The sequence below is a fragment of the Danio rerio genome, chromosome 13 (assembly GCF_052040795.2).
Source record: "Danio rerio strain M-AB ecotype USA chromosome 13, GRCz13ab, whole genome shotgun sequence".
Lineage (NCBI taxonomy): Eukaryota > Metazoa > Chordata > Actinopteri > Cypriniformes > Danionidae > Danio > Danio rerio.
This window is the reverse complement of record NC_141033.1, coordinates 33,497,708-33,510,760: the sequence shown is the minus strand read 5'-3', so window position 1 is coordinate 33,510,760 and position 13,053 is coordinate 33,497,708. Positions and strand designations below refer to the sequence as shown.

General features: G+C 38.8%; 1 protein-coding gene across 3 annotated transcripts in view; it reads left to right on the top strand.

The window, feature by feature from the left end:
- Positions 1-13,053, top strand: part of wu:fc13h05 — a 49,856-nt gene that overhangs the window by 24,122 nt on the left and 12,681 nt on the right. Inside the window, exon 1 of one of the 3 annotated variants that reach the window (NM_001442490.1) lies at positions 12,475-12,947. The exons of the other annotated variants lie outside the window; for them this stretch is intronic. The gene's annotated coding sequence lies outside the window, so the exon portion shown is untranslated. Of the gene's footprint in view, positions 1-12,474; positions 12,948-13,053 lie in introns of those variants that run through there. 3 annotated transcript variants of the gene reach the window in all.

Sequence of the window (13,053 nt, the reverse complement as noted above, 5' to 3'; positions counted from 1 at the left end):
TATTCAAATTTTAAATATATCTATTTTATATCAGCTCCACAAGTCCCAATTCAAGCAAGCCAGTGGCAAAAATGAATATAAATATCTGAAAACCTCTTTTTGTTATTTCAAGCAAAAAAGAAAAAACAATGAATGCTGTAAAATATAATTTTTATTTGAAATTTGGAAGAGATTTCATAAGTACTTTTTTTTACTCAAACACAACCATCAATCTTGAGAAGCTTAGAATCAAGGTCTCTTAATCTTTTTTGGTAATACTTTAAAATAATGGTCCATTAGTTAATGTTAGTTCATGTGTTTACTAACATGAACAAACTATTAGTATTACATTTATTACTGTATTTATTCATCTTTGTTAACATTAGTTAAGTTTAATAACGTTAGTTCATGTTAATGAATTAAATAACTGACTAAATTGAATAATGTTAACAAGCACAACTTTGTATTTAAAAACGCATTAGGTAATGTTGAAAACATGATAAATAAATGTCTTACAAGGTTATTCATACTTAGTTATTGTTAGTAAATACATTAACTAACATTAACCTATTGACCGTTATTCTAAAATGTTAACTTTTTAAAAAAAAAAAATGTTTTGTTATTTCAATGTATTTATTACCCTTAATCTTGAGAAACTTAGGATCAAGTGGTCTCTTCTAAAATGTAATTTTTTTATTTGACATTTGGAAGAAATGCAATCATACTTTACAGAAAAAAGTTTCATTTTATTCAAACGCAACCAAGAATCTTGAGAAACCTTTTTTCAAGAAATTTCTTCTTTTTTTTTTTAAATATATATATTTAAAAGTCTGTATCTATTATGAAAGTGTTTGGATTGTGGCCTACTTTTATTCATCTGTACAATAAAATAATAACATATGATAATAAAATTTGAATTAATCATAATGCAAACCGATATGATTGACTTCAATTAAAAACAAAGGAGATATTTGAGTTTATTAATTCATTTCATGCAATTAGAATGGCTGAGTCTGTTAAGCTTTAGGGCTGCAAAAGGATCATTAAAGGGCACTTATTGTATTTACCCCCTTTTCAAGATTTACTATAAGTATTTTTTGTCTCCAGAATGTATCTGTAAAGTTTCAGCTCAAAACACCCATCAGATTATTTATTATGCCTTTTACAATATTGGATTTTCTGCTCTGAACACAATGTAGCTGTTTTTGTTGCATGTGCCTATAATGCAAATGAGTTAGTTCTTCACGCCCACCATTCCCACGTGCCTGTCAGAGTGTGCCTTAGGCCCAATACTATTTGTGTACCCCTACCCCTTCCCCATGGCCCTTAAAACCGAGTGTGATGGGGAAGGGCTTCAAAATGTAACTCTAAGAATTGGGACAGCACTACAGCACTTACACATGTAATCATGTGTCATCGCAATCTTTAGCCTAATATGAGATCAGACGGTTGTGACTGCTGTAGTTATTCCAGTTGTGTTATTTGTTGGTATTTATCTTCAGGAAATCACTGAAGGCATATATCATGTCATCATAAGGATATAATGTGGCAATAAGATCATAACTATACTGTGCATTTACACTGTGGCCATATTCATCTATGTAAACACACCAAAAACAACATTAACATTATAGCAGACACTATAAAAAAGCCTATTCCCAGCCACTAGACTTTACTGACAAGGTATTTGAGTGTTATCGAGTGTCACAATGTTGTGGGACTTCTAAACAGGAGTTAAAATTATGGATGATGGATCGCAAAAGTTTGCGTTTTTTATTTTAGTGTTTTTTAACCATGACAGTAAAACACAATCTAGCCCTTTCCCTTAGCCCTATGCCTTCAAGCTAAAAAAGAATTGGGCAACCCAAGCTCATTCTAAACACGTAGCCCCGCAGTCGTTTCTGGAGACCGCTATTTACGTAGCCGGATATATGTATGGCTGCATTTAATTTTTTCAAGCAAATGCTATGGGTTGGTGTAACGGCGCTCCTCTTCGCGCTCGCCGGCTGACAGCTCACCTCCGCAACCAGTTTGTCTGGTTAGCTCGTTGTGTACGTCGGCGGAGCGGAGACCTGGAGGGGAGCCAGCCGCGACGACCGGGTTCGAGTCCGGGGAAGAGCGGTTCCAGAAATCAGGTAAGACAAAAAACAGAATCCAAGAAATAAAGCAAACGAGTTCATAACAGGGCGAGAAGGTGTTGAAATCCGAAAACGCAGTCAAAATCAGATGAGGGCTTTTCTTTGTCTGGACTGCTTTTGTAAATCTTTGGTTGGATTTAGGGAAGGAGGATGAGGATGGGTCTGCCGATTGGCCGGCCGCCCAGTCAATCATTCAGCCGTTCAGTCAGTCGGACAGCCGGTCGTTCGACAGCAACCTCCGGCGGCTTTACGCAAGAACAAAGAGGCGTTCGCGATTCGAAAAAACGAGCACAGCGGCCTCTCACGGATTCGCGAAAACAAAAATTGCACAGATACGTACCTCCTGGGACGTATTTCGCGGTCTCCAGAAACGTTTGCGGGGCTACGTTTCCAGAATGAGCCTGGGTTGTAATTGGGACCCCCTAACCCCTTCACAGGAACGTGCAAAATGAGGGGTAAGAGGAAGGGCTAAGGGGTAGAATTGGAATTGGGCAATAAACTGTCAAATAAACAGCACAGTGACAGACATGAAGGAAGCAGATCTCATGTAACGTTTGTGAAAAATACTATTGTAAGAACTTTACTAATGATTATTTGATGTATTTGCTGGGGAGTTCATTTAATCCTTTCTGCAACAATGAGTCACACACAATGTCGTTACAAAGTTCATGCACACACACACACACACACACACACACACACACACACACACACACACACACACACACACACACACACACACACACACACAGACAGGACTGAAGCATCTACTTTCATAATTGTACTGACATGAGGCTGTGGTGATGAATTACATTGATTTTACCATCTTTAACTTACTTTATTACAAACATGCACTGTTTTCAAAAAGTTTTAAACTTCACACATTTGATGATGATTGATGATCACAGAGAACTAAACAGATCTTTTAATCCCAGTTGCTTTGCGCACGTCCTATCTTGTTGATATGGTGTATACGCCTTACTACGGAGACATGTTAATATGTGGCTGTCAATCATTTTAGAGGGCGGGGAAACAGCACTCTTACGTTATGTTTTAGTGGGCCTCAAAATGGGAGAGGGATTTGGATCCTATTTTAACATCAAGAATTTTTTTAAAAAGATACTTATTGTCTTCATTTCACCCCAATATGACTGTGAACACACTATACCTTCACACAGTTATGTCCAAAAGAAAAATTGATTAATACAACTTTTTAAATACAACTATATTAAATGTAATAATTGGTAAAGGCAAAGTCATTCATATTTAGTTTTTACAAAACATACATAGTTTTTTGTGTGTGTGTGTGTTGACTATACCTTTAAACTTAACTATTGAAAATATGTAAACAGTCTGCAGTTGCAGTTTTCTGTCTTCACAGTTCTTGTCCACCCATCTCGTGGTTTGAAGCATAATGGTTTATTGGGTAGGGTAATGTGCTGAGCTAGTGGTTTCTCCTACTGAGAACGGCTGCCAAGAGGAGTTGAATTACACAATGTGCATATATATAGCAACAGAATATAGGACTACTGCTTAACACGTGTCGTGCCAGTGTAATACTTCAGCTTTTGTCTTTTACTAAATTGTTTGAAAAAAAAACTTTGTTCTGACTGGATAAAGAAGGAATTGAAAGCATATACAAACATGCCATAATAGGCTGTCTGGAGACAAAACCTATTGTGAATTTCACGGCTTACAATTATATATGAAACACAAACTGAATCAACAAACCACATGGGCGTGAAAATGCCAGTTATTATAAAATGTTGACATGATGGAATCAGTCAGTCTGTACATAAATCAGATGTTTTCCATCTTTATATGCACACAAGCCACGTGATCAGAGTCTCGACAGTAAACAAGTAGGAATTTCTGTGTATAAACAAATGCTACTACTTAGCTTTCAGGACTGCCTCTGACTTACTGATAGAAATAAGAAATAAACACTGTATTTCACAGCTTTGGCTCCAATGATAATAGAACACTTGCACATTTTTACTCATTGCGCTCACTGGATAACTTTACTAGGTGTTTTATTAGGTGTTAATCAGCCAATCATATGGCTGCATTTAGCCACATAGACATAATTGAGGTGATCTGCTGATTCAAACCAGCATTAGAATAAGGAAAAAAGGTGATTTAATAACTTTGAATGGGGCATGGTTGCTGGTGCCAGAGGGGCTGGTCTGAGTATTTCAGAAACTGCTGATCTAGTGGGATTTGCATGCACAAGGATCTCTAGGGTTTATGAGGGAATGGTGATTTCTCTGAAAAAGAGAAATATACAGACACCAGCAGTTGTTGGGCTAAAAATGCCCTAATAGAGGTCAGAGGTGAACGGCCAGACTGGCTTGAGCTTAAAGAAGGGCTACAGTAATTAAAATAACAGCTCATGTCTGCAAAAGAGCATCTCTGAACACGTATTACAATATTACAATGTATTACTCAAATGTGGCCAATGTTACACTGGCAAAGGTGCCCTTAACAAAGTAACCACTGACTGTATGTTGCAACATAGGCTCATTCTGAAAATGTAGCCCTATATACATTTCTGAAGATCGTGAATTATACAGCCAGAAGTACGTTTGGCTGCATTTCATTTTTTAAATGAACGCTAAGGGGGGGTATGATGTAGAGGTCGCATTCCCGCGGCTGTCCCGCGGGCGCCGCAAGACCCGACCAGATTTCTGCGGCGCAGGAATAAATCACGGGAGCGGTCGGTAACAGATTTAAGTTGGGACGGGAGTGGGCTGTCTAGCAATATTGCGGATATTGCTATGCGAATGAGAGAGAGAGAGCTTTGCCTGTGTGTGTGCTTGGTGCTTGTGTGTGTGTATGTTAGTGCGCGTAAATGAGAGAGAGCTTTCCCAGATAGCAAAATACACTCGGGCCAGTTCCGGCTAGATTCTCGCCTGCCGGAGACTTACCACTTGGCCCGGCTCCGGCTGCCGGACTCAGGCCGGATGCTTGTGAACTCACTGTCCGATTCCGGCCCGAATCAATCCGCGCCGGAATCGGCCCGAGAGTAATGTGCGCTGCGGCCCGGAGCTGGTGCGACTCAGTATTTATATACCTTTATATAAAACCTTTTGGTATTACATTGGTACTTGATACATGGTATTACAAGCCTTTGAGTTGATATAACAGCAAACGCCTGTGTGTCTGCTTGGTGCTTGTGTGTGTGTTAGTGCGTGCGCGCGCGCGCGTATGAGAGATAGAGAAAGCTTTGTCTGTGTGTGTGTGCTTGGTGCTGTGTGTGTGTTTATACAGACAGCTTGGCTGTCTGGACTGTATAGCTGGGTGATTTTCGGTTTTGTTCTCCCCCGCTCTTTAGCGGGATCAGGCGCGGCGGGCAGAAAACGGGGCGGGTCGGGCAGCGGGACAACAAATTCTTAATATAAGCGGGAGCGGTCGGGTTCGGGCTAAAACCTGGCGGGTGCGGGCGGGATTCAAAATTAAGTCCCGCGCAGATCTCTAGTATGATGCCATTCCTTTTCGCACTTTCCAGCTGACTGCTTACCTTTGTATGTACGGCTTTCCCACTGTTACCAGTTTGTCCAGTAGTTTGCCTTGAACGTTGATGGACTTGTGATGCAGAGAAGAGATGACCACAACGACAGGGTTTGAGTTTGGTGAAGAACAGTTCCAGAAAGCAGGTAAGACAAAAACAGAATAAAAAAATATAAGTATATAACAGGGTGAGAATGTGGTAAAAATCAGTAGAGGGCTTTTTTTCTGTATTGCTTTTTTAAAATTATCAGTTGGGTTTAGGGAATAGAGTGGGCGGGTCAATCTGTGTGTTTTTTTTTAATTATTATTTTTTAGGGGTTTCACCTTCTTTGAGATAAGACAGTGGAGATTTTACAGACAGAAATGTCTGGGGAACAGAGATAGGGGAAGGATCGGCAAAGGACCTCGAGCCGGAATCGAACTCGGGTCGCCATGAGCACTTTGGTGCTATGTGTCGATGCACTAACCACTAGGATATTGGTGCCAACTCTGTGTTTTTCAAAATACTATTGGTTGGGTTTAGGTAGGGAGGAGGGTGGATCAGTGAGTCAGTCAAACAGTCTTTCAACAGCGGCCTGGTGAATTTACGAGGGAACAGCAGGCGTGAATGGCACTCGCGAGTGAAATTTGAGATCTCAAAAAGTGTACACAGCAGACTCTCGTAGATTCGCGAAAACAAAGACTGCAAAAAAAGCATACCTCCTGGCACGTATTTGGCGGGATGTTTTCAGAATAAGCCTGGGTTGGTATATATTTTAAAATAACTTGTGGCGGTTAAAACATGGCATCAGCTTCTATGTTTAATTCAGGGAGCAGCATTTTGCAAAACAGGTTATGTCAATTAACTTTAAAAAATTGGTTCCTTTTATCATATTGGAAATGTAAAATCAATTTGAGTGCACTGCATTGAGGAATACAGCAATTAATAATTATAAGGTCATCTAAATATTCCATGTTCTTTCTGCAGTAGATAGTGAGTACTATGTTGTAATGCCTTACTAAACAGCTTTAGACAATTTTGCAAACAGTATTGGAATTTGTCAATATGATATTTTGCAAAACACCTGTTTTTTAAATGAACAGTTAATCCGGAGGATGCAAATGCAAGGGGAACTCAACACTTTGTAAAATAATTACATACCACATTCATTCCTGCTATCAGGACTCTACACTGACTCCATGTGGCTACAACACATAAGATGCCAGATCCTCTGACACAGCTACACAAATGCAAATATATGTATGTTGGGTATAGTTTATGATGATATAAAATGACTTACTTTGTTAAGTGTTCAATTTTACAAAATGGTCCCAATTGGATGTGAGCTTACCAAATAAAAAGGGTGAATGGTTATCACTTATTTCATGTTACCCTTGTAGATAACGTAAGACACAGTGATTCTTTCACTTATTCAATTACAGTTTAAGACATTGCCCACCCGCAGACATGACTCCTGCAGCGAAATCATGCATTTCATATCAGAGTAGATTAAAAGGGCTCATGGAGAGAAGCTCTCAGTCAATCAGTAAGTGGCTTGTTAATGTAATACACGAGTCAGCGGGAGAGATGGCACAGTAACGCTTCGCATCAACAACATTTTATCTAGCAAGAAACCTTAGGGTCCGGCCTCTACTGTGGACATCTCTGATATGGTCAGTGTTGGCTACAGTAAGGTGCTCGGCGTCCAACGTCCACAGATGCCTCTTAAAGTTTTTAATGGGAGTGGAGGATCAGGGGAAATCAAAAGGAGATGCTTTCTCATATCTCTGGTATATGTAGCATCTCGAGGGAGCTCTTGTTAAACTCATTTGGGCCACTCGCAAGGCAACAAAGCAACGCAAAGACACCCTTCCATTAAATCACTCGCTCAGTTTGTTTGTTTATTGGCTCTGCCATTAGGGCAAATTATTCTCAGTTAATTGGTTTTTATAATTATACCACTGGATGTGCAGAAGACCAGCATTGTGGCACTCTAAAAAACACCCAGTGTGGAAATGGGACGGTTTAATGATCTAGATTATTTACATATTGTAGCCTGTTGCCGTTTCCCACTAGCCTTCCAGAATCAGTAAACCGTGACGTACATTTCTGGGAATAAAACTCTTGAATCATGATCTTTGGATGTCGGTGATCATGTGGTACATTTAGAACCAGTTTGATTAGCTGTGTACTACTGAATTGCTGTAGACAGCCTCCAATTGAATTAAACAAAGAAATTGTTACAAATCAAAGTGTTTTGTCACTCAGGATTTAGTTTTTTCTCTGGAAAAGGCATGTAAGAGAAGATCTATTGACATTTTCATTGAAATGACAGTGGGGTTTTAATAAAAAGAGACAGAGCGAGCCCCTCAGGAGGGACTCATTTAGCTCAAGCTTTATTCAGATGGGGGCGGTGGCTGATTAAGTCACAGACCAGCTAATATCCCTGATACAATCAATACCCGAGAACATTACAGGCGCCATAAGAAAGGCTATGCGTTATTTTCTCTCAGCGGCATTTTGTAAATGAGCCGGGGAACAGTGACGTAGTCTAATATTTGACGGCTTAAGTACTTTCAGTCAGTGCGATTACTGACTGTGTTAATTATTTGCCTTTATAGGCAAATAACAGAACTGAAGACATTTCTGTTAAGATTATTGTGTGGACTTAAAATAGTTACAGAATACAGTTTTCCTGTCTAAATAAATACATAGTCTTTCCCCAATTTATGCCATTGGTTGAGGCAAAGGCGCTGTTTTCTGCTAAATATAAATTCATAATTTAGTTCCCATCCACTTTTTTAGTAGTGTTGATTCTACCCAAAAGAGCAGGGGAATAAATAGCATACAGTATATACAGTATGATATTGAATTGCATTTGAAGAGTTTAGATGCAGAAATCTCTAAATGTCGTCCGAAATTTGTATTTTTATCAAGCTCCTGTGTGTATATTCAGTAATATTACTTTTATGGCAAAGAATTAGTCTTTTCCCTGATCTTTAAATTAAAATAACTCAACATAAACAAAGGAGGCTGAGAAAAATGTTCATTTTCGATGGAAATGTCAGACAGCACTTACAGGTTTTTGCATTTGAGCTCTTCTCTTATTCGATGAGTATTATATGACAAAAGTATTATTTAACAAAAACATAGGATTTCTTTGGCGGAAGCCCCATCCGTAGCTTAAATCGCAAGCTTGAAGGTCCTGCTATGACTGCCGAGGATGAATGCAGGGGCGGAGCCTACCCCCTGGACAGGGCCAACTTGGTGGTGGTGGGGAGAATGGTGGTTGAGGTCTGCATGAGTATCTGCAGCAATCAAATGAAGGAAATGAATGAATTGCTTATATATTCCTTGTGGTCCTGTGGCTGTTGTTTGGAACTAATTGTGATAAGTGACGTGACATTTGGTTTTCCTTGTGTCTCGTGGCTATTGGTTGGAACTGATTGTGATGAGTGATGTGACATTAGGTCTTCCTGGTTGAACTAGCACTAAACGCTACATTTCCAGATGCAGCTTTTTTTTTTTTCAAGTTTTGTAACTGTTGTGAGTTCTAAACCAAATCGACCAATCAAAATGAAGTGAAACACTTTGCAAACTGAACTAAATGAAGTAGAAGAAATATAAATATCTGGCAAAAAAAGACAAAGGATCCAGACTATGTATTGCACAGACAATGCCTTGGCACAGTAGTTTTAAAGATATTTTTGGTATGCTGTGGTGTAGTTATCTGTATAGCATCATGGGTAATGTAGTTTTTTTCAGTACAAATTTCAATATTACACTTTATTGACGTTTGTTTTAAAAATAGCTTGAAATAATATGAACAGATGAGTTCCAGAAAAACATATATCATTGATTACCAACCTCTGAATCCACAAGAGGTCTGTCTTTAAAGCTTTATTAGTTTTGTAAAAATCAATTTCCAAATGGAGAATATAAATGGAGCTTTTACTTCAGGAGCCAGACTGTTGCACTTTATTTGCCTGCAGTCAACACACTGCAAATTAAACTGAATTAGGACTTTTACATTGATAACAGGATCTGAGGCCATTCATGACTGTTGTAACTGGAGCTAACTGTAACTGGTTTACTCCACTGCCCTTTATAAGGTTTTAAAATAGACATCTGCATTGACTGATATTTTTAGCTAAAAATAAGAGGCTTAATACCTTGATAACAACTCTGCGTTTGCAGCTGTGCAACAATAAACGGAGTGTATTAAAAGAGAACTGGTATTTGGTTCCTGATAAAGTATTCAGATAGGTTTGACAAGCAGAGGGGTCTGTAATTGCAGTACGATCCCATAAATGTCACGATGGGTGATTCACAGAGGGAATGGCCAGTGTTTGGAAGATTCCATTCTGACCTGTTATGGGGTTCAGCACCTACCTGATCCTTCAGGACCATACATACACATGTAATATAATCAGAGTTTTTACAAGAGTGCAGTATACTCCACTGAGCCCCCTTAAATCCTAAATCTTGTGATAGAGACAGTTACTGCTGCAATCCCTGACATGGAATACTATGCAGAGATTTTTTTTGCACTTAAATAAATAAATCTGCATTTTTCTTAGGAACAAAATGCTTAATATATATATATTTTTGTGTGTGTGTGTGTGTAAGAACTCTCTGCATCTCTAATTAGGATTATTCTTCTGTATATTTACTTGTCATGGCAAAACACACTCTCTGTTTGTCATTTGTTAACATTACATTACAGTTATGCATTTGGCAGATGATTTTATCTAAAGCAGCTTACATTGCATTAAAAATACTCATTTTATTAGTTCTTGCTTTCGCTTGGAATCGAACCTAAAATCTTGGTGTTGCTAATGTCACGCTCAACTAGTAGGATAGTCCTGCCCCGAAACTCACACTGCTGCTACTCCAAGTGTTTAGGTGCTTATACTGTATCAAACAAAATTGTTATTTGTTGTATGTATATTAAACAAAAAAAACCAGAGGAAACAATTTTTTTTGCAATTATTTACTTAGAAAAACTCTTGCGGTGTAAAGCAAAAATTATTTTTCATGTTCAAGAACAAACCTCAGAACAGCATCCCATAAAAACAAATAATCCCCAAAACTGTGCCATAAGCTTTTTTTTTTTTTTTTCACCGTGTGACGTCACTTTCTACCCCATTTTGCTCAAATGACTTCAAATCAGCACATGCCGTTTGTGCTCCATTTGAGTTGGTTTGTGCTGTTAAAGCAAACACTTTTATTTGTTTTCTTTGTTTAGATATAAGCAAAGTATTTCGGGAGCCGTAACATCACTCTCCATCCTATTGGCTCTAAATTTCATATTTACCAAAATAGCTTGTGTGTTTTTCATTTGTGCTGAATTGTACTTATGAAAGACAATTTTTGCTTGTGATGCTTTGTTTTTTAGATATTAGAACAGCCTAGGCCAATATAGATTATTCTGAGATCTTTTTAAATGACCTGTGCTGATTTGAAGTGATTTGAGCAACATGTGGTGGAAAGTGACGTCACACGGTCAAAACAATAATGCTTAATATCTCAAACCAGCACAAACGTTTTTGCTGCATAAATCAGCACAAACATAGCTCAAACGAAAGGCATGGTTTTGGGGATTATTTGTTTTTATGGGTTTTCAACCTCACAGAGATCAAATACCTATATGATTTTGCAAAAAAAAATTCACTCACATTCCTTCAGCTTATTCCCTTCTTTATCAGGGGTTGCCAAAGTAAAATGAACCTTTACTGCAAACATGAAAATGACAATTACATAAATTCATTAATTTTCCTTTTGGCCTAGTCCCTTTATTAATCTGGGGTCACCACAGCAGAATGAACAGCCAACTTATCCAGAATATATTTTACGCCGCGGATGCCCATCCAGCCGCAACCCATCACTGGGAAACATCCATACACACTCATTTACACACACTCATACACTACGGTCAATTTAGCCTACCCAATTCACCTTGTGGGGGAAAACTGTGGGGGAAACCCAAGCACCCGGAGGAAACCCACGCAAACACGGGGAGAACATGCAAACTCCACACAGAAATGTCAACTAATCCAGACTAGGCTCAAATCAGCGACCTTCTTGCTGTGAGGCGAACGTGCTACCCACTGTGCCACCGCAAAATTAAGGATTTTTAATACAGTATTAATACTGTAACTGTGTTCTCAGCTGTCAGGATCATGCTTTTTTGGTCATAACATGTCATCTTGTTCAGCTGAGGATAATGAATGGCTCTGTATCAGACAGTGCTGTAAAGTACTGCTGGTAGTGGTGAGGAAGTAGTGAGCGAGAGTGCTCTTAGCAACAGGGCTCTAAAGAGGAGAGAGGGCGGCCCTGCTGCTCCATGTGTGAGTGTCCATCATCTTTACACACCAGGCCCTCTGCAGCAGCCAAGACTCCTGGGAAAGCGCTCACTGCACCCATGTCCTATTATAGCAGTGGCTGGCTGCAAAGTTAAGACTGGGGTGAGATTGCTTGACATCAGGGGTACATTCGAAAATGGAAAAGGGGAGGAGATGGCTCAAAAAATACCCCTCCTATTGTGACCCATTTATTACAACTTTTTACTAACATAAATGACAGCAGAGACTGTGCTGCTTATACATTTTTCATAACCGGGCTGATTAAGACTGGCCTTTCTTTTTATATTAAGCATAATTAAAAAATTGAATGGAAATAAAAATTCATGAAGGAAAAACTAATGGGCATGTTTAACTCATGAAATCCCAAGGAGGGCTCACATATCATCTGTTGACTTGTCGAAAGCACAGTTCAGCCAAAAGAAGTGGGTGACACTTGCTAGTGAAGCAACAAGCTATTTTTACACTGTGGGCTTATGTTCATCTGGATAGATACATGCTGTCTACCACAACAACAACCTCACAAGTGGATACATGTTAAGCTACAAGACAACAGGGATTTGTCTTTCTTTTTGGCATTAGAAATTTCACTTGTTCAGGTGTTTGACTATTAATACCTGGCATGGCACAACAGAATTACAGAATTTTTTTTCCATCTGCTGGACACTTGACACCACATGCTTATTCCAATATGTGAGCTGCCTCAAGCCATCGTCCCATGTTTCCAGCTCTATCGTCTCTGCTTGATTCCACTGCTGTTCCACTGTTGCTACTTTTAAAAATTTGCTTCAGGGGCTTTGTACTAAGTGGCCTTTACCTCAGCATTTGTCAGCTTAAGGAGAGCTCAGGAAACGAGTTGTTGCAGAGAAACTTTTTGATGCTGCTTGCCACAAATAGAATGCTGCGAATAAGGATTGGCTTCTTTTTGAAGCACAAGATCTACATTCTCCACTAAAAAATGAGATATAAGAGTAAAAGGTAAGAATAAACTCCAATGTTCACATTATTATATTATGGCTTATAGACATATGGAATTGAGTAATACAGAAAATGTTTTATGTATTATTATTTGTGTATACAGTAG